The 19,236-nt window shown below is 47.8% G+C and overlaps 1 protein-coding gene across 3 annotated transcripts in view; it reads right to left on the reverse strand.

The window, feature by feature from the left end:
- LOC144495139 (organic cation/carnitine transporter 2-like) overlaps window positions 1-19,236 on the reverse strand; it is a 152,278-nt gene that overhangs the window by 107,655 nt on the left and 25,387 nt on the right. The window lies entirely within an intron of this gene.

Here is a 19,236-nt window from a genome sequence, read left to right on the forward strand (position 1 = left end):
GGATGTGACTGATTGACTATCCTCTGCTAGCTTACCTAAGTGCAAGTTCTTAATTGAAACAGATGGCACATAAATTCACCATTTACCACAGTCTGTGCTCATTTTTCTTTTAATCCAAGAATCATCCTTCTTTGTCCGTGCCTAGGATTTATGGACTCTGCTTCAATGAGTTTGATTGAGGCAAATAGTTCCATATTCTGACCACTAAAGACATTCCTTTGAACTGCCCCTTGAAATATTTTTGTAATTATCTTAAATTTGAGACCTCTTTTTGCTGTCTCATTGACTAGTGGAAGCAATTCTTCATTATGAGTTCTTTTTACGCTCTCTGGATGTTGGAAGCACTGTGTTTGTGGTCTATCTATGGTTGTTCTGATCCAGTGGTGATGGGCATTTCTCCTTGAACTACCAGTCATCATTGTGGCGATGATAGCCCATGGTGTTGTCAACTACTGCTGACCTACACAATCTTGAAAAACAGAAACCTGGTGCCAGGATCTCTGAGAGGGAGATTGGAGGTGAGTGCACACATCACCACTATCCACCTGGGAATCCATGGGGTGGGGGGAGAGAGGATAATCAAGAGGAGGGTAGCTGCTGTGGGTCTGTCATTGACCTTGCGGAAGGTCTGGAAGACCGTTCGTAATGGTCTGTGTGGTGACCCACTCTAACTACATGTGTATGCCTGGACACACCCATGCTGGCCCAAGACTCCTCCCTTTCCACCTGAGACTCCTCCCTTTCCACCAGAGCAAGGTATAAAGGTGATGTTTCCTCCTCCTCGCCTCAGTCTGGGCCAGCTCAGCTACAAGGGTGTGTTCCTGTTCTTTGCGAATAAAAGCCTGTTATTTCACTGACATTATAAATGGTGGTTTTCTCTGCATAGGTACTCTCACTCTCTCTTCCAAAATTCTACCACCACCCCCTCCGAAAAGATCCACCACCACCCACTCTGTCAACGCAACTGGCTCACCTTAAACCACCTTTTCCTTTCCAAAGTAACCTCCTGAATCTGTGTCCAGATTTTCCATGAGTCCATGTTTGAAGTCATCCAAACACGTTTCTGCCTCTTGCCTGCCACTGTCTGGGCTATAAGCTCTACAATTCCCACTCTTCCCCTTTCCATCACTCCACTGCACCCTGTCACCTCCCATAAGACCCTCTTTAAAGCCCAGCTCTTCGGAGAAAGTTTCTAATAGCCGCACCCCCCCCCCCCCCCCCCCCCCCCCCGCCAACCCGGCTACATTTCCTTCATTGGCTCCATCTCCCCTTGTTTTCTGATTTTGCTTCTGCAAAGGAACTACTTGTTTGGCCGTTACGGTCTCTATATAAATGCCAAGTCTTTTGTTGTTGTTGCTACATTGTGAAATAGAACACATTTTCCCACCATACACTCTCGATGTCTCCAAGAGGCTTGTAAATAACATTATGGCGGCCATTTAGCAGCTGTGTTAGCCGTAGGCGCAATTCCCATAATGGCCATTCAATCTTGCAAGATGCTGAAAATGCGATTCCCGACGGGGAGATTGTGGTTTGTGATCTTTCCAGTCCCCCTCCGATGATGCGTTTGTGCTCAGGAAGGGTGTGAGACTGGTTTGCATACATTTGCATGCATTTGCATACATACCACCTCATTAGCGGGCATCACAACGCATCATCTGCCTGTGTTTAATCCCCCACCAAGGCGCTGTGACGTCATGCTGATGTGAATCACTACTGCTCTTGAAAAACAGAAACCTGGTGCCAGGATTTCCGAGAGGGAGGTTGGAGGTGAGTGAACACATCACCACTAACCACCTGGGAATCCATGGGGAGAGAGGACACCAGGCATCTCTGGGGTGGGGGGAGAGAGGATAATCAAGAGGAGGGTAGCTGTTGTGGGTCTGTCATTGACCTTGCGGAAGGTCTGGAAGACCGTTCGTAATGGTCTGTGTGGTGACCCACTCTAACTACATGTGTATGCCTGGACACACCCATGCTGCACCTGGCCCAAAACTCCTCCCTTTCCACCTGAGACTCCTCCCTTTCCACCAGAGCGAGGTATAAAGGTGATGGTTCCTCCTCCTCGCCTCAGTCTGGGCCAGGTCAGCTACAAGGGTGTGCTCCTGTTCTTTGCGATTAAAAGCCTGTTATTTCACTCACTCTCTGGAGTCCTCGTATCGTAATTGAAAGTGCATCAATTTTATTCGCAAAGAGAAAAAAAAACAGAATGGAGCAACTTCTAAAGCCCGATACTTTAAACCTGGATCCGCAAGCTGTGGGAGCTGCCAACAGCTTCAATCACTGGCTGAAGTGCTTTGAAGCCTTCCTTGGAGCCTCCACTGCCGTCCGGTCCGATTCAGACAAGCTGCACGTGCTCAACGCCTGGGTAAGCGACGCAGTTTATGCCACCATCTGTGATGCCGAGACGTACGTGGACGCGCTCGCGCTCCTAAAGAGCCAATACAGCCAACAGACAAACGAAGTCTACGCCAGGCACCTTCTGGCTACCCAAAAACAGCGGCCGGGAGAATCAAACACAGTTTCTCTGCAAACTGTGCACTCGGCAGGGCCTGTAACTGCAAGGCTGTATCCGCTGCGCAGTACACGGAGGACTTAATCCGCGATGCTTACGTTACGGGCATCGCATCCAACTATATTCGGCAGCGCCTGCTAGAGCAAGGTGGGCTAGATCTACCAAAAACTGTGACACTCGCTGAATCCCTAGAAGTGGCCTCCCGTAACCTCGAGGCGCACGCACCCGATCACGCAACATCGTGGGCTTCTCGGCCACTACCACCCCAGTACCTAGGAGGGCCTCAGACTTATGCCACACAGCGCCCCACCAACGACTCGACTGCTGCGGCTGTTGCAGGCCCAAAGTGCTATTTTTGCAGTCGAGGGAAGCACCCCCGACAACGCTGCCCGGCAAGTGAGGTGTTCTGCTCTGGGTGCGGAAAGAAAGGCCACTACGCGAAAGTCTGCAGGGCAAAGTCGGCTTTGAAACCAAACAGCGCAGCGTGCGGCCCGAGGGAACCGCAAATTCGAACGCCATCAGCCGCATGTGACTCAAGGGAGACGCCATGTTGGACACCATCGACCACGTGTGAGTCAAGGGAGCCGCCATGTCGGACACCATCGACCACGTGTGAGTCAAGGGAGCCGCCATTTTGGATGCCATCGGCCGCGTGGGAGTCAAGGGAGCCACCATCTTGGACGCCGTCGGCCGCATGCGAGACAAGGGAGCCGCCATTTTGGACGCCGGTCGATGATTCTCCGGGACCCACGGTGGCAGCGGTCCAGCTGGTCCAGTCTCGTCCGCATCAGCTCGCCAGGTCCATGATGGACATCCAGGTAAACGGCCGCGTGGGAAATTGTTTGTTTGACTGGAGGAGTACGGAGAGCTTCATCCACCCCGATACTGTGCGCTGCTACGCCCTTTCGGTGCGGCCAGTCAAGCAAATCATTTCCTTGGCCTCAAAGTCCCGCTCGGTGGATGTCCTCGGGTATTGTGTGGTGACCCTTATGGTTCGGGGGACCGAGTACGCAAATTTTAAGCTCCTGGTGCTGCCACACCTCTGCGCTCCCGTACTCCTAGGGCTCGATTTCATGACCCATCTTAGGAGTGTCAACGGGCCTCTTCCCCCGATCTCCGTCTGCAACCCACAATTCCTAGACTGCCCACCGCACATGACTTGCGGCCTTTCAACCCTCCAAGTCACCCCTCCACCGCTATTCGAACATCTCACCCCCGAGTGTAAGCCCATTGCCACTAAGAGCAGACGGTACAGTGCGGGGGACAGGACCTTCATTAGGTCCGAGGTCCAGCGGCTCCTGAAGGAAGGGATCATTGAGGCGAGCACCAGACCCTGGAGAGCGCAGGTGGTAGTGGTCAAAACTGGGGAGAAACACCGGATGGTCATCGATTACAGTCAGACCATCAACCGGTACACGCAGCTGGATGCGTATCCCCTTCCGCGCATATCTGACATGGTCAATCGGATTGCGCAATACCGGGTGTTCTCCACGATTGACCTCAAATCGGCCTACCACCAGCTCGCCATCCGCCCGGAGGACCGCAAATATACGGCTTTCGAGGCGGATGGCCGCCTCTACCACTTTCTTAGGGTTCTCTTCAGAGTCACCAATGGGGTCTCGGTCTTCCAGCGTGAAATGGACCGAATGGTGGACCAGAACGGGCTGCGGGCCACCTTCCCGTACCTGGATAATGTCACCATCTGCGGCCATGATCAGCAGGACCACGACGCCAACCTTAATAAATTCCTTCGTACGGCCGCTCTCCTAAACCTGACATACAATAAGGAAAAGTGTGTCTTCCGCACTCACCGCCTCGCCATCCTGGGGTATGTAGTGGAGAAGGGGTAATCGGCCCCGTTCCTGACCGCATGCGCCCCCTCATGGAACTTCCTCTTCCCACCAATCTTAAAGCACTGAGGAGATGCCTGGGCTTCTTCTCATACTACGCCCAGTGGGTCCCTAATTACGCGGATAACAGAGGATTTTCACACTAATTTCATTGCAGTCCTCGTGTCTGCGTGGGTTTCCTCCGGTTTCAAAGAACAAAGAACAATACAGCACAGGAACAGGCCCTTCGGCCCTCCAAGCCCGCGCCGCTCCCCGGTCCAGGATTGAATCCTGAATCCAGGATCCCCGCCCAATTTTCCAGCCTATCTACATACCAATATCCTATCCACCGAGCTGTCCCCCACAGCTACGATGCTTTGTTCATTACAACCTATTAACTCACCCCCACCCCCCCATTCCAGACCATGTGATCTCCAGGGAGAGGCGAAAACCCAGAGTGAAAAACCCCAGGGCCAATATGGGGAAAAAGAAATCTGGGAAATTCCTCTCCGACTCCCTGAGGCGATCGAAACGAGTCCAGGAGATCACAATGGCCCTGATCGGAAAATGCTTCCCAACCCTAGTCATTTCCACTTCCACGAGAAACAAGGAACAATTAGCCCGCGCCGCTCCCTGGTCCAAACTAGACCACTCTTTTGTATCCCTCCATTCCCACTCCGTTCATATAGCTGTCTAGATAAGTCTTAAACGTTCCCAGTGTGTCCGCCTCCACCACCTTGCCCGGCAACACATTCCAGGCCCCCACGACCCTCTGTGTGAAATATGTCCTTCTGATATCTGTGTTAAACCTCCCCCCCTTCACCTTGAACCTATGACCCCTCGTGAACGTCACTCTGACAATCCAAAGATGTGCGGGTTAGGTCGATTGGCCATGCTAAATTGACCCTTAGTGTCAGGGGGATTAGCAGGGTAAACGTGTAGGGTTACGGGAATAGGGCCTGGGTGGGATTGTGGTCGGTATAGACTCGATGGGCTGAATGGCCTCCTTCCGTACTGTAGGGATTTTATATCTCAGTAAAAGTGCAGGGGGAAGAAAAACCACGTTAGTTAGGGGCACCAGTTGCCAGTCTTTTATCCATTTATGATTGAATATTGTTGTTCTGTTTGGGAGAACACAGAGAAATCCTAACTCATACACATGACAGACCAAAGCCATACAAGACTTGTTAAGAATGACTGGAATCCAGCACTTATCACTCCTTCACAAAGAAATGGCTGGCTTGTGAATCCTCAACAAGACTGTGACTGACACATTTTCACAGGTTGTTGTATTCGTGGCAGGCACACAAGATATTTTGGATCAATTCGAAAATGTGTGCGCGGAATATTGATGCCAGAATCTGATTGATCCCTTCTCCCAACTGATGAATCCTTTCCCGGATCTGGTGTCACCTGGAATTCTGCCCAGGGCTTAAACTGAGTTGTCACAGCATAATTACACATTCTGCTGTCATCAAATCTGTAACTACAGGAAGGCAGATTACTTGTTTTAAAAATCTCTTCAAGCAGACTTTAAAGGAAATTATAAAGTAAACTGAGGAAACTGAACGCTCCTCTCTCTCTCTCTGTCGTTTTCTTGTTTTTTTTAGGTGAGAGGTGTTGGGTGGTTTGGGGATAGTGTGAAAAGTATAAGACTCAACGTAGTGTGGCTCACTTTCACTGCTGGGTCACAAGGTTCTGGGTTCAAGTCTCACTCCAGGCTTGAGCACAAGAAGCCACGCTGATGCCTTTTGGCACTGTGGCAGTGTCCCTTCCTCGGGACCAGAAGCTCCAGGTTCAAGTCCAACGCCAGGAGTTTGTGGCCATGGAAGGAGCATTCATAATGTGGTTCAACGGGCTGATAGCCAGCTCAGGGATCCTTCCATCGCTTCCCCTTCCCACTATTCCCCAAAGGGTAAAAAAGAGTGAAGTTATGCTTTTTAAAAATGCAGTGCTGAGGGAGTGCTGCACTGTTGAAGCTGTCCTCTTTTGGATGGCGCCATTTTGAAGAAGGGTCGGGGATCAATCCCCCCGTGTCCTGGTCAATGCTGATCCTTAAATCAACATCAGAAGAACAGATTCTTTTGTTACTATTTCCTCGCTTTCTTACTTCCTTCCTCCCTTTCTTTCTTTGTGGGGTTACTTGGAAAAATGTGGCCCTAATTAATTCATTTTGTCTCCAGCCTCCCGATTGCCTCACTATCGCCTCTTCTTCTTAACCCCTTCATGCCCATGACTACCGCTATGCCTTCCCAAGGTCACCCACTTAACCTTTTGCATTCTCCCCTTCCCCTTGACTCTCCAACTGAACCTTACTGCCACCTTACTCTCCATAAGTATAGACGGCAAGATCTCCACTCCTTACAAGGACGACCTGCCACTGGCCTATTTTTGTGCTGGGCCATCTGGCTTGGGACACAGCACATGTGATCTAATTCAGTGGCTTCAAAATGCAACTGGTGCAACTTTTATAACTGAGCTAACATCAACATGCACATTCTCTGCTACCCCTCTTTCTCTCACTCTGTCGCACTCTCTCGTTCTCTCTGTCCTCAATCCCCCACCTCCCTTCCTCTCAATCATCAAAATGCACTTTAAGTTTAAAGAGGACAAATCAAAAACGACAATCACTGAGCCTCTCTATTTTTAAAAAAATTATTCCGCTAGTCGATTCACGATTTTTGCGGGAAGATTAAGGGGGCAATTTTCCCGCCTCTGGGCGCCACGGCCTCTGCGCGTCTCCAGCCACCGGAAATTGGCACAGAGCTGAATAAATTATTACAATGAGCATTTGAATTTAATTAGCGGGTCGAGGACTGAAGTCCTCATCCTCCATAGTTCAGACGAATAAGGGGGGATCTCATAGACACTTATAAAATTATAACAGGTCTAGACAGCGTAGATGCAGGGAGGATGTTCCCGATGGTGGGGGTGTCCAGAACCAGGGGTCACAGTCTGAGGATTCGGGGTAGACCACTTAGGATGGAGGTGAGGAGACATTTCTTCACCCAAAGAGTGGTGAGCTTGTGGAATTCATTACCACAAGAAGTAGTTGATGCCAAAACACTGAATGTATTCAAGAGGTGGTTGGATATAGCACTTGGGGCGAATGGGATCAAAGGTTATGGGGAAAAAGGAATAGGCTTCTGAGTAGGATGATCAGCCATGATCGTAATGAATGGCGGAACAGGCTCAAAGGGCCAAAAGGCCTCCTCCTGCTCCTATCTTCTGTGTTTCTATGTTTCTATCTCTCCTCCACAGGATCCAGCATATGGGGGAGGGTGGGCCGTCCTCCCACATAAATCGAGGAGCAGGCTTCCTTGCTGCCATCCTCCCGGCTTGAATGAAAATGAGTGCTGTGGAGCCATTTAAATGTAGCACCCTATTGATTAAAGGGCTTAGATGACCATCAGGGCAGTGAATCAGACACATCACACCTCACCCACAGCCTTTTTCACGTGGGGAAAAAAAAATTCTCAAAGTGCCTAAAAGTTGTAGTACGGATCACACCAGCGGGGCGACGGGAATTGCACTGATTTTCACGCCGGGATTGACGCTTTGCCATTGTGCTTTATTTGTTTGTTTATTTATTTATGGGACATGGGCGTCGTTGGCTGGCCAGCATTTATTGCCCATCCCTAGTTGCCCTTGAAGGGTAGTTGAGAGTCAACCACATTGCTGTGGCTTTGGAATCATATGTAGACCGGGTAAGGATGGCAGATTTCCTTCCCTGAAGGACATCAGTGGACCAGCTAGATTTTTCCGACAATCAACCATGGTTTCATGGTCATCAGTTCCAGATTAATCCCAGATTTCTTTTAGTGAATTCAAATTCCACCATCTGCCATGGCGGGATTTGAACCGGGGTCCCCAAAAGATTAGCTGAGTTTATAGATTAATAGCCTAACGATAATACCACTAGGCCATCGCTGTACTGGGGCAGTGCTCTTTGATTTTAATTTATCGTATTTGAGTGCCTACTTCTTTCCATTGTCTCAGATAGGATGCACCAGTTTTTTCCATCAAAAAAACTTAACATTCTTTAGTTGCTGTCTTAGTATTTTGTACATTCGACTCCGACTCTTCCCCTTCCTCTGTCAGTCCCAGCAACTTCAAATGATTCCTTTTTTGAAGATTTTCACTATGAGCTTTCCTTGTATCCCCTTCATCATCTTTGGCTTTCAGTCTCAAAAGGCTATTTTCTTCATCTATCCAAGGCCCTGTCTTCAGGCTCTTCATGTCAGCAACCTGGATTGAGATTAAAGAATTGTTTCATGTCCATCATTTGCATTCTTCACTTGTCATCCGAGCAACGTGAGGAATTAAGCAGCCCAGCTTAGGAGTGCTTTATTGTCATGTGTGTCCACCTGCAACTCTCTTTCCCTTCCATTTTAGGGCAATTTTATTTTCAGTTCCATCTTGTTGTGAATAGTTCCGGTTTATTTATGGAGCACCCATCCAACATTTCTGCTGCTAAAGATGGCTACAGCCTTTAAGTGACTCAGGAACTTTAAAATAGCTTGGATCAGTTCTCGTTTCAAGTTGATTCTGATGAAAGGTCACTGGCCTGAAATGTTAACGCTGTTTCACTCCGCAGATGCTGCCCGGCCTGCTGAGTATTTTCAGAGTTCCAGCATCTGCAGCATTGAGCTTTTGTACGGATGAGTTCTCCCTCCGATTCCCCTAGAATACCAATGGCTCATTAGGTTGGGTGACACTATTTATTGATGATTTGCAAATGTTGACCCAGGAGGATGGTGTCTTCAAAGTCTTAAGTTTATTTATTAGTCACAAGTAGGCTTACGTTAATACTGCAATGAAGTCACTGTGAAAATCCCCTAGTTGCCACACTCCAGCGCCTGTTCAGGTACACTGAGGGAGAATTTAGCACGGCCAATGCACTGAACCAGCACGTCTTTCGGACCGTGGGAAGAAACTGGAGGACACGGACGAAACTCATGCAGACACGGGGAGAACGTGCAAACTCTGCACAGACAGTGAGCCAAACCGGGAATTGAACCCGGGTCCTTGGCACTGTGAGACAGCAGTGCTAACCATTGTGCCACTGTGCCGCCCGTTGGACTCTGACTGCAATTTTAACTCTGGCCAGAGTGATTTTCCTGCCACGTAAAGACAGTGGGAATGGGAGCACAGCGGGTTGTTTAAGGTACACTTTATTTGCTATACTTGTGGGGTGAGGAGGAGCAGGAACGCTCCTAGGGACCCTGCCAGCAAAGTTTGGCTTTCCTTACTCCAGACACCCTTCCTCACTCTGGGCGCTATCCTTCAGGATCCTGCCAGAATCTTAGTCTTTTCTACCGCCTTGTTTCTTGATGGTGTTATATAGCAGGGGTTGACCACGCCCCCCCCCCCCCACCCCCCCCCCCCCGTCTGAGAACTAACACCGAAACACCCAAAGAGGAGTACCTCGTCCTATAATCTGTAAAAGGTGTGTGTGAAGCGGTGCGACCTGCTGTTCAGCAACATCTAGTTGTTATATACAAAGTAAATCCCTGACACTCTCTCTAAAATCAACACATAACAAATTACTTATCTAACTAACAGTGAGCAGATTAACTAAACTATTGACAAACCAAATAAATCCCTTCTAACTGTTAACTATTCCTGAATTAAACAAGATTCTACTGGTATGCTGTTCAAATAAATACATTTCCCACTCATTAACAAAAATAGAACTTAGTCACTCTCTAAATTACAACCAGGCTTTGTGTCTTCCGGAATATTCTGGGCATTCTCCGCTGATTCTTCTGTCTGGAACTTCTTTCTTCTTTGGTACCTTTGCTATCTAGATGGTGCTTTCTCTAAGACATGGATGAAGCTATGAGAGTGAGTGATTCTCTATCTCTTGAGAGTTGAGAGTTGAGAGCTGTGAGCTGTTAGCTCTGGTAGTTGCTCTACCCTCTTTGTCCCAATGCCCCGTTCTTTTATACCCATGATGGCATATCAATAGGATTAGTCTGAGGTTGTCAAAACCATCAGATTTAAATTTAATAGGTTTTTGGTATCCAAGTGCCTGATTCAAATTGATTGGCTAAATTCCCAAAATCTAAAAGCCTGTGGTCTTGGTAACACTGCTGCTTGGTCTTTTGATACAAATGTTTCAGTTTGGGCTCTCTGTGTACTTGCATTTTTAAATCTCTGAGCACAGAAAAAGCACCAGCTTTTACCGGGACTACGCAATGCATTCCCCCCAAGCATTTTACAAATTTACAAACACCAAATTCTAACCTCCTACCTCCCAATCTACAATTACTCTACACAACTTTGCAACAATGGTGAGCCTCCATCTTGAGGCTGGAAGCTGCCCAAGTTGTCACTCCCATCTTTGGAGACCAGGAGTTAAAATCAGATTGCCAAGGCTGGGGCAGGATCGTCACCATTTAGTTCTCACTCACCCCAGTTCCACGCCATTAAAATCTGTCGACCTGAAATTGTCCACTACTCCCAGCATTTTTTTCCAATGCAATTGTTTACAATATTAACTCATACAGATTGCTAAAAGTCACTTAAAAACTAACAATAGCACATTGCAATGCCCACATTCTCCGCTTTGATTCGGTGGCTGGCACGGTGGCACAGTAGTTAGCACTGCTACCTCACAGCGCCAGGAACCCGGGTTCTATTCCGGCCTCAGGTGACTGTCTCTGTGGAGTTTGCATGTTCTCCCTGTGTCTGCATGGGTTCCCCTCAGGTGCTCTGGTTTCCTCCCACAGTCCAAAGATGTGTGGGTTAGGTTGATTGGCCTTGCTAAATTGCCCCTTAGTGTCAGGATATGGTATGAGGATAGGGCCTGGGTACAGCAAGCCCAAAGTAGAAACTTTACCCCTGAGGTTCGAATTATAGAACCCCCAAAGTGCAGAAAGAGGCCATTTGGCCCATTGAGTCTGTTGTCGGTGCAGACTCAATGGGCCGAATGGCCTCTTTCTGCACTCTGGGGATTCTATAATTCGAACCTCAGGGGTAAAGTTTCTACTTTGGGCTTGCTGTAAGTTAAGACAGAACCAGCAGAGTTTTGGATGACCTCAAACGTATGGAAGGTAGGATGCGGAAGAGCAGCCAGGGAGTGTTTTGGAGTAGTCGGGTCACAAGGAAATAAATACGCGAATGAGGTTTCCAGCAGCAGGTGAGCTGAGATGATGCAAAGTTGGGCAGTGTCACGCAGGTGGAAATGGAGGTCTTCATGGTTGCATGAATCTTAGACTGTTGTCTGGGAAGGAGACAGAATCAGGAACTCAAAAACTGAGTTTGGAGTGAGGACTAGAAAGTCTTCCCACTATTTAATTGGTGGAAATTTCTGCACATCCAGTACTGGATATCTGACCAGCACTCTGAAATTTATCAACTGTGGAAGAGTTGAGAGAAGTGGGAAGTCTGCTTTCAGATGGTGTCACTGAGGAGCAGTATGGAGATGGGGAATAAGAGAGGGAGGGGCAAGGATAGATCTTTGGACGATACCAGAAGTAATAGCCTAGGAGGAGGAAGAAGAGCAGCCATTGCAATTGATTCACTGGTCATGATTAGATAGCTAAGAATGGAACCACAGTCACGTTCCCACTCAGCTGGACGACCGGGGAAAGGGATTGGAGGAGGATGATGTGGCCAACCAGATCAAAGGCTGCAGACAAGTTGAGGGGGACGAGGAGGGAAAGTATCACAAAAAATAAAAGTATTTTAAATTAGTGTTTGTGCCACCACCAGTGATTTTAAATCACCAAAATTAGCTTTAAAAACACTGTACTCCAGTTAGCAGTTTCATTGTTGTCCAATTGTTAGTTTCTTGGTTAATTATGTACATTTTTAACAATTTAAAGCTTTTAAAATAGAACCATAGAAACGTTACAGCACAGAAGGAGGCCATTCAGCCCACCATGTCCATGTCAGCCTGAGGACACTCAGGTGTCCTTTCTAATCCCACCTTCCTGCACCTGACCCATAGCTGTGTCACTTACAGTATTTCAGGTGCAGATCCAGGTACCTTAGGGTCTCTCCCTCCACCACCAACTCAGGCAGCAAATTCCAGACAACCACCACCCTCTGCCTAAAAAAGTCCTTCATCATGTCCCCTCTATACCTTCTGCCACTTATCTTCAATCTATGTCCTCTGTAAGAAATCTCACAACACCAGGTTAAAGTCCAACAGGTTTATTTGGAATCACGAGCTATGTCTCCTAGTTCTCGAATTCTTTGCCAAGGGAAACAATTTTATCCTGTCCATTCTATCTCTTCCCCTCATAATCTTGTACAGCTCAATCAAGCCGCCCCTCAGCCTTCTTTGTTCCAAGGAAAATAACCCCAGTCTGTCCAATCTCTCCTCATAGCGACACTTTTCTAGCCATGAACATTCACGTAAACCTTCTCTGCACTCTGTCCAGAGCAATTACGTCCTTCCGGTAATGTGGTGACCAGAACAGCACACAATGCTCCAGTTGTGGCCTCACCACAAAATGTGCCTATGAATGTCTGTGCAACTAAAAAAAAATCATAATTACCACAAAATGCTCATGATTTGCCATTCTCATTCATTCAATCTGGGGATACGACAGGTTTTGTGAGAGGGATCAGTTTCTAACGCAAAGATTTTTAAACCAACAAAAATGATCAAGGAAACTAGGTTTGGATTGATGCTACTTTCACTTAGAACTCCCTGATATTTGATGCTGGTTTGGCCAAGCTCAGGTGAATTAGAATAGAATAGAATCCCGTCAGTATAGAAAGAGACCATTTGGCCCATTGAATCTGTACCGACCACAATCCAATCCAGGCCCTATTCCCATAACCCCACACATTTATCCTGCTAATCACCCTGACACTCGGGTCAATTTAGCATGGCCAATCAACCTAACCTGTACATCTTTAGATGTGGGAGGAAACCGGAGCACCCGCAGGAAACCCCTGCAGAGACAAGGAGAATGTGCAGACTCCACACAGACAGTGACCGAGGCCGGAATTGAACCTGGGTCCCTGGTGCTATGAGGTAGCAGTGCGAACCACTGTGCCACCATGTTGCAATGGAAAATAGTGGAGAATCCAGGCCATAGCTTGTATATTTGATTTAAAGCCAATTTATGTATGCTTATATGTCTCCTCATGGATCACCAGCTTGATATGGTGGAGCTACTTGTGCACTCTGACAATTCCTTGTGCAACGGCTTCGGGATCTCCTTTCTCCTGGTAGGGCCATCCATGGCGGCAAAGTCAGGAGGGGGGTGCCAGACAAAGCATGGTCCAAAACGTCCTCAATCCTAGAACAGGCAAAGGAAGACTTTACATCTCAATGGCTCTGAAGGCAGTAAAAGACTGCAATGGCAAGGTGGTCCTGGACATTGTGGTTTGACACACCACCACAATCTGACCACCAATCGGCCAAGGTCGTGTTGGCAATGACCAAAGCTCCCCAGTTAAACAAAGTCACACTCAGACTTCTACCAGGATTTCTCATTAAAGATCAACTGTTGTCTGATGACATTATTCAATACTATCTAGATGGAAAACTCTTTAACCTCAGTCGCCTCCATGCCACAACTGAAATGATGTGGAGATGCCGGCGTTGGACTGGGGTAAACACAGTAAGAAGTTTAACAACACCAGGTTAAAGTCCAACAGGTTTATTTGGTAGCAAAAGCCACACAAGCTTTCGAGGCTCTGAGCCCCTTCTTCAGCTGAAGAAGGGGCTCAGAGCCTCGAAAGCTTGTGTGGCTTTTGCTACCAAATAAACCTGTTGGACTTTAACCTGGTGTTGTTAAACTTACAACTGAAATGACCAGCATGGACGTACATGATTGTGATTTGCAGTTGGAGTGGTGATAGCATATTGATATTTTCACTAGACTAGTATTCCAGGGACTCAGGTAATGGTCTGAGGACCCAGTTTAGAATCCCTGCACGACAGATATTGGAATTTGAATTCAATCCATAAAAATCTGCAGTTAAAAGTCTAATGATGAAACCATTGCCGATTGTCGCAATGTCCTGTAGGGAAGGAAAAATGCCATCCTTACCAGGTCTGGCCTACATATTACTCCAGATCCACAGCAATGTGGTTGACTTTTAAACACCTTCTAAAGTGGTCTAGCAAGCCACTCAGTTATATCAAACTGCTAGAAAGTCAACAAGGAATGAATCCACCCGGCATTGACCCAGGCACCGGAAATGGCAACGACAACTGTCAAACCTGCAAAATCCTCTCTACTAATATCTAGGGGATTGTACCAAAATTGGGAGAGCTATCTCACAGACTAGTCAAACTACAGCCTGACATAGTCACACTCATAGAATATATTACAGATAATATCCCAGACACCATCCAGTGGCAGCCATGTATACCATCTACAAGATGCACTGCAGGAACTCACTAAGGTTCCTTAGGCAGCACCTTCCAAACCCACGACCGCTGCCATCTAGAAGGATAAGGGCAGCAGACACATGGAAACACCACGACCTGTAAATTCCCCTCCAAGTCATACATCATCCTGACTTGGAAATATATCGGCTGTTTCTTCACTGTAACTAGGTCAAAATCCTGGAATTCCCTCCCTAATAGCACTGTGGATGTACCTACACAAAACGGACCGCAGCTGTTCAGGAAGACAGCTCACCACCACCTTCTCAAGGACAATTCGAGGTGGGCAATAATTGCTCGCCTAGTCAGTGATGCCCACATTCCATGATTGAATTTTTTAAAAAAAGGATGACTGTAATATTGTTGCCCACTCTGCACCAGACCTGCAAGCCAATCTCTGAAATTGTGCATACAAGAAACTCAGCCTGTTCTTGAATGTTGCCAAACAAAACTCATGCGTTAACCCACTCCTGGTCAGTCAAATATTCCACCGCCCATATATGTTGAAGGAGAGACTCTGGTGCACACCCACCATTGGCAGCCATCTCTCTTAAAAGGCTACCATTGGTGAAGAAGTCCAACAATGGATCAACTGTACCAGCTCAGCCTTCTAACCATGACGGCAGTGAGTGTCTGACAACAAATACCTCAGCAAGTCAACAACAGTCGGAATGTTAGAGCAGTTGTTGTCACCACACTGCTGTGCCACAGTGAGACCTGGGCTGTGTAACAGTGATGCATGTGTGGGCTGTGTAACAGTGATGCATGTGTGGGCTGTGTAACAGTGATGCATGTGTGGGCTGTGTAACAGTGATGCATGTGGGGCCGGATTTTATGGGCACACTCGAGCGAGACTGGAAAATCCTGACAAAGGTCAATGGACATTTTTATTGTCCGCCCCTCGCCCGCTCCGATTCTGTGGGGGAGGGGGGGCGGGGGGCAGGGAGGGAGGAGGGGGGGTGCGGTGGTAGAATTCCGGTGATCAGCTCTAGAGAATCACATTGTGACAGTTCACTGAGAGGACTGTCAAACAAATGCTTGTGTCTTTCTTGAAGCCAGTTCCATGAACATTCAGATAAAACACATTTAAAATCAACTTCAATGGACTGGACACTCTGGGCCCAATTTTACCATCAAGTTGTGCCCGTTTTCGGGCGTGAAAACTTGGTAAAGTCGGGCGTGAGGCGAGTAGTGCGATCCGCGCTCGCCTCTGCGCCTGTTTCGCCTTTACCAATGGCTGAAAATGGCCGCCGTCGGGACCGCGCCCAAAATGGGCGTGACATCAAATGCATTTGCATGCATTTAAATTGACTTAATGGGTTGGATGCCCAAACTTACCAGCACTTCCCCCTTTACCACCACGTTCGCCCGTCCAGATTCGTCGCGAAATAGACATGGTCCGCAAAGGTCCGATTCGGATGCTCCAGCTTCTGAGGAGGTAGGTTCAGAGCTTCTGGCGGCTCTCTGACTCAGATCGGTGGTTGGGGGGAGGAGGCTGGCGGGTCAGATGGTTCGCTGGTGGGGGGAGGGAGGCAGGTCAGATGGCTCTGGTGTGGGGAGGGGGCGGGGGGGCAGGGGCATGGGGGGGTCCGCTATCACTCTGTATGCGATCGATAGGGAAAGGGGAGGGCTGTTCTCTCTGGAGCGGAGGAGGCTGAGGGGAGACTTAATAGAGGTTTATAAAATGATGAAGGGGATAGATAGAGTGAACGTTCAAAGACTATTTCCTCGGGTGGATGGAGCTATTACAAGGGGGCATAACTATAGGGTTCATGGTGGGAGATATAGGAAGGATATCAGAGGTAGGTTCTTTACGCAGAGAGTGGTTGGACTGCCTGCAGTGATAGTGGAGTCAGACACTGGGAACATTTAAGCGGTTATTGGATAGGCACATGGAGCACACCAGGATGATAGGGAGTGGGATAGCTTGATCTTGGTTTCAGATAAAGCTCGGCACAACATCGTGGGCCGAAGGGCCTGTTCTGTGCTGTACTGTTCTATGTTCTATGTTCTAACTGCCACTCTGTGTACAATTGGTGGGGGGGAAAAGGGACAGGGGGCCGCGATCGGTCCAGGTAGCGGGAGGGTGGGGGGATAAGGGGGTCAGTAATGTTGTGGGGGTGGGGCAATGTCTGTGGGGGCCGGGGGGAGGCATTATCAGGCTCGGGAGCAATGTGTCAGGGGAGTGTTTTTCTATTTTTTTTACTGCTCATGTGCAGTTGGAGGCTCCAATCGGAGCTGCAGGGTTTCGGGCGCGATAAGCCCCGCCCACAGGCTTCTGCAGCGCAATTCAGAATCACTGCTATTTTTTCAAAAGTCAGATCTGAAACATGTCCAGTTTCAAGTCCGCCCAGCACTTCGAATTAAAATGATAAAAATGTGTCCGGATAAGCATCTCCCCACATCTCAAATCCCAAATGGCCAAAATTGCAGGTGAAGAGAAAGAAAACACTTCAATGACAGTCTGAAACTCTCTCAGAAGTGCGGCAGCATTGACATCAGGGACTGTGAGGAGTTTGATACCAATCATTCAAAGCAATGACAACTTGTCATCAAGCTGCACCGCACTTTAAGTCACAGTGTTGTAACAATGAGGCAGAGTGGCAGCAGAGAAGGAAAGTAAAGGATGCAAATCCTGCACTCCATAAGCTATACCCTCGTGGGGCATGTGCCGAAAGATCTATGGGTCAGGAATCATGTGAACATACGGGTGGCATGGTGGCACAGTTGTTACCGCTGCTGCCTCATAACGCCAGGGCTCCGGATTCAACTCTGGCTCTGGGTGGCTGTCTCTGTGGAGTTTGCACATTCTCCCTGTGTCTGCGTGGGTTTCCTCCGGGTTTCCTCCCACAGTCCAAAGATGAGCTAGTTAGGTGAATTGGCCATGCTAAATTGCCCCTTAGTATAGGTTAAGGGGATTAGCGGAGTAGATACATGTGGTTACTGGGTAAGCCAGGATATGAGTCGGTGCAGACTTGATGGGCTGAAAGGCCTCCTTCTGCACTGTAAGGATTCTATGCTTCAAATTCAGAGCAGGAGTAGGCCATTCAGCCCCTCAAGCCTGCTCTGCTATTCAAGAAGGTCATGGCTGATCCGTTTGTGTTGTGTTCCACATTCCCATCCACCCTCGATAAATAATATCATTGACCTGTTCAGTCACATGAAGACACATGGCAGAAACTTGTGACTCTGAGTATACACCATCCTCGAATTGAGGGACAGTCATTGATGATTTATGTGTCCAAGAGACCTAAAGCTCTCCAATTCCATCGAAGTAATCTACAACGAATGTACTTCAACTTAATGTAGGTCGTCACAATATTCAGATCTGTGGGGACGATAATTTTGGCATACACCCCCAGCAGGACCCAAGCTGAGCACTAACAGCATTAGATCATAATATCAGGCAACATCTAACACTGATTTGCCGTCAGTACTGTCAGTTTGTTCCTCACCATTCCGTATCTTAAACACACATAGTGATACATGTGAAGGACACCCTCACCAAAGGACTCATGAACAACCTGCATCCTGAGTACTCTCATTTGTGACAGAAAACATTCACTCTATTACAAAGTCTTGTCCATCCTGCCAAACCTGGTACAAACACATGCGAAGAATTGTCTGAGACCCCTTGAACCACTTCTCGCCCAAACATATAATCATAGTGGAGAGATTCAGATTTCATAGATGGAGGAGCCAAGAAGAGGGTGAAAATATTCCACAATTTGGAGCTGCACGACGGAAACTAGCAAAGTGTTGTGAGTTTGGTCCGACCCTTGAAGACACTCTGCTGGAAAGACTTGTTTGAAGACTTTGAAATGAAGCAATTCAAAGAAGACTGCTCGCCAGAAGCCCTTTAACATTAACACTAAAACAGCCTATTGAGATTGCAGTGTCCATGGATTTGGCAGCTAAAGAAGCTTCTTCCCAAATCAGAGCTGGCGCCAAAATACACAAAAAAATACTGAGAAAAGTACAATAGGTCTGCTCAGGTGTGGCATCCTCCACGGGTGCCGAGAAAAAAATGTCATAGTTGTGGCAAGAAAGATCTGGACCAAACGGAATCCTCGATCCCTGAAAATGGGTAAACACAAGACAGTATCCACATCTACAAAAACAGTCCATACGATAACTGTAGGCAATGAAGACTTCCAGGAAGACACGATTGTCGGAATTCTACCGCCCCATCTGCCATGGAATCGGAGCGGGTGAGGAATGGACAATGGAAACGTCCTTTGACCTCGGACGTTCAGGCCGTAAAATCCCGCCCATTGACCACAGAGATTGAAGAACTGAAACTCGGTGTATTATCAACGCAACGCGGTACACAGGGATTTTGTGTCTATCCGAAACGGAATGAGAACGAAATTAAAATGGAAGTAGATATGGACGCCGCTGTATCTCATCTCTGAAAATTTATATCAACGAAAGCTCAAGGACGTATTATTAAAGTCCTCGAACATTTTCCTCAGAACTTACACGGAAGAGGTGAAGGGTTATATCATGATGCAAGTTGAAATAAATGGTCA

Source organism: Mustelus asterias, chromosome 6, assembly GCF_964213995.1.
Source record: "Mustelus asterias chromosome 6, sMusAst1.hap1.1, whole genome shotgun sequence".
Classification (NCBI taxonomy): Eukaryota; Metazoa; Chordata; class Chondrichthyes; order Carcharhiniformes; family Triakidae; genus Mustelus; species Mustelus asterias.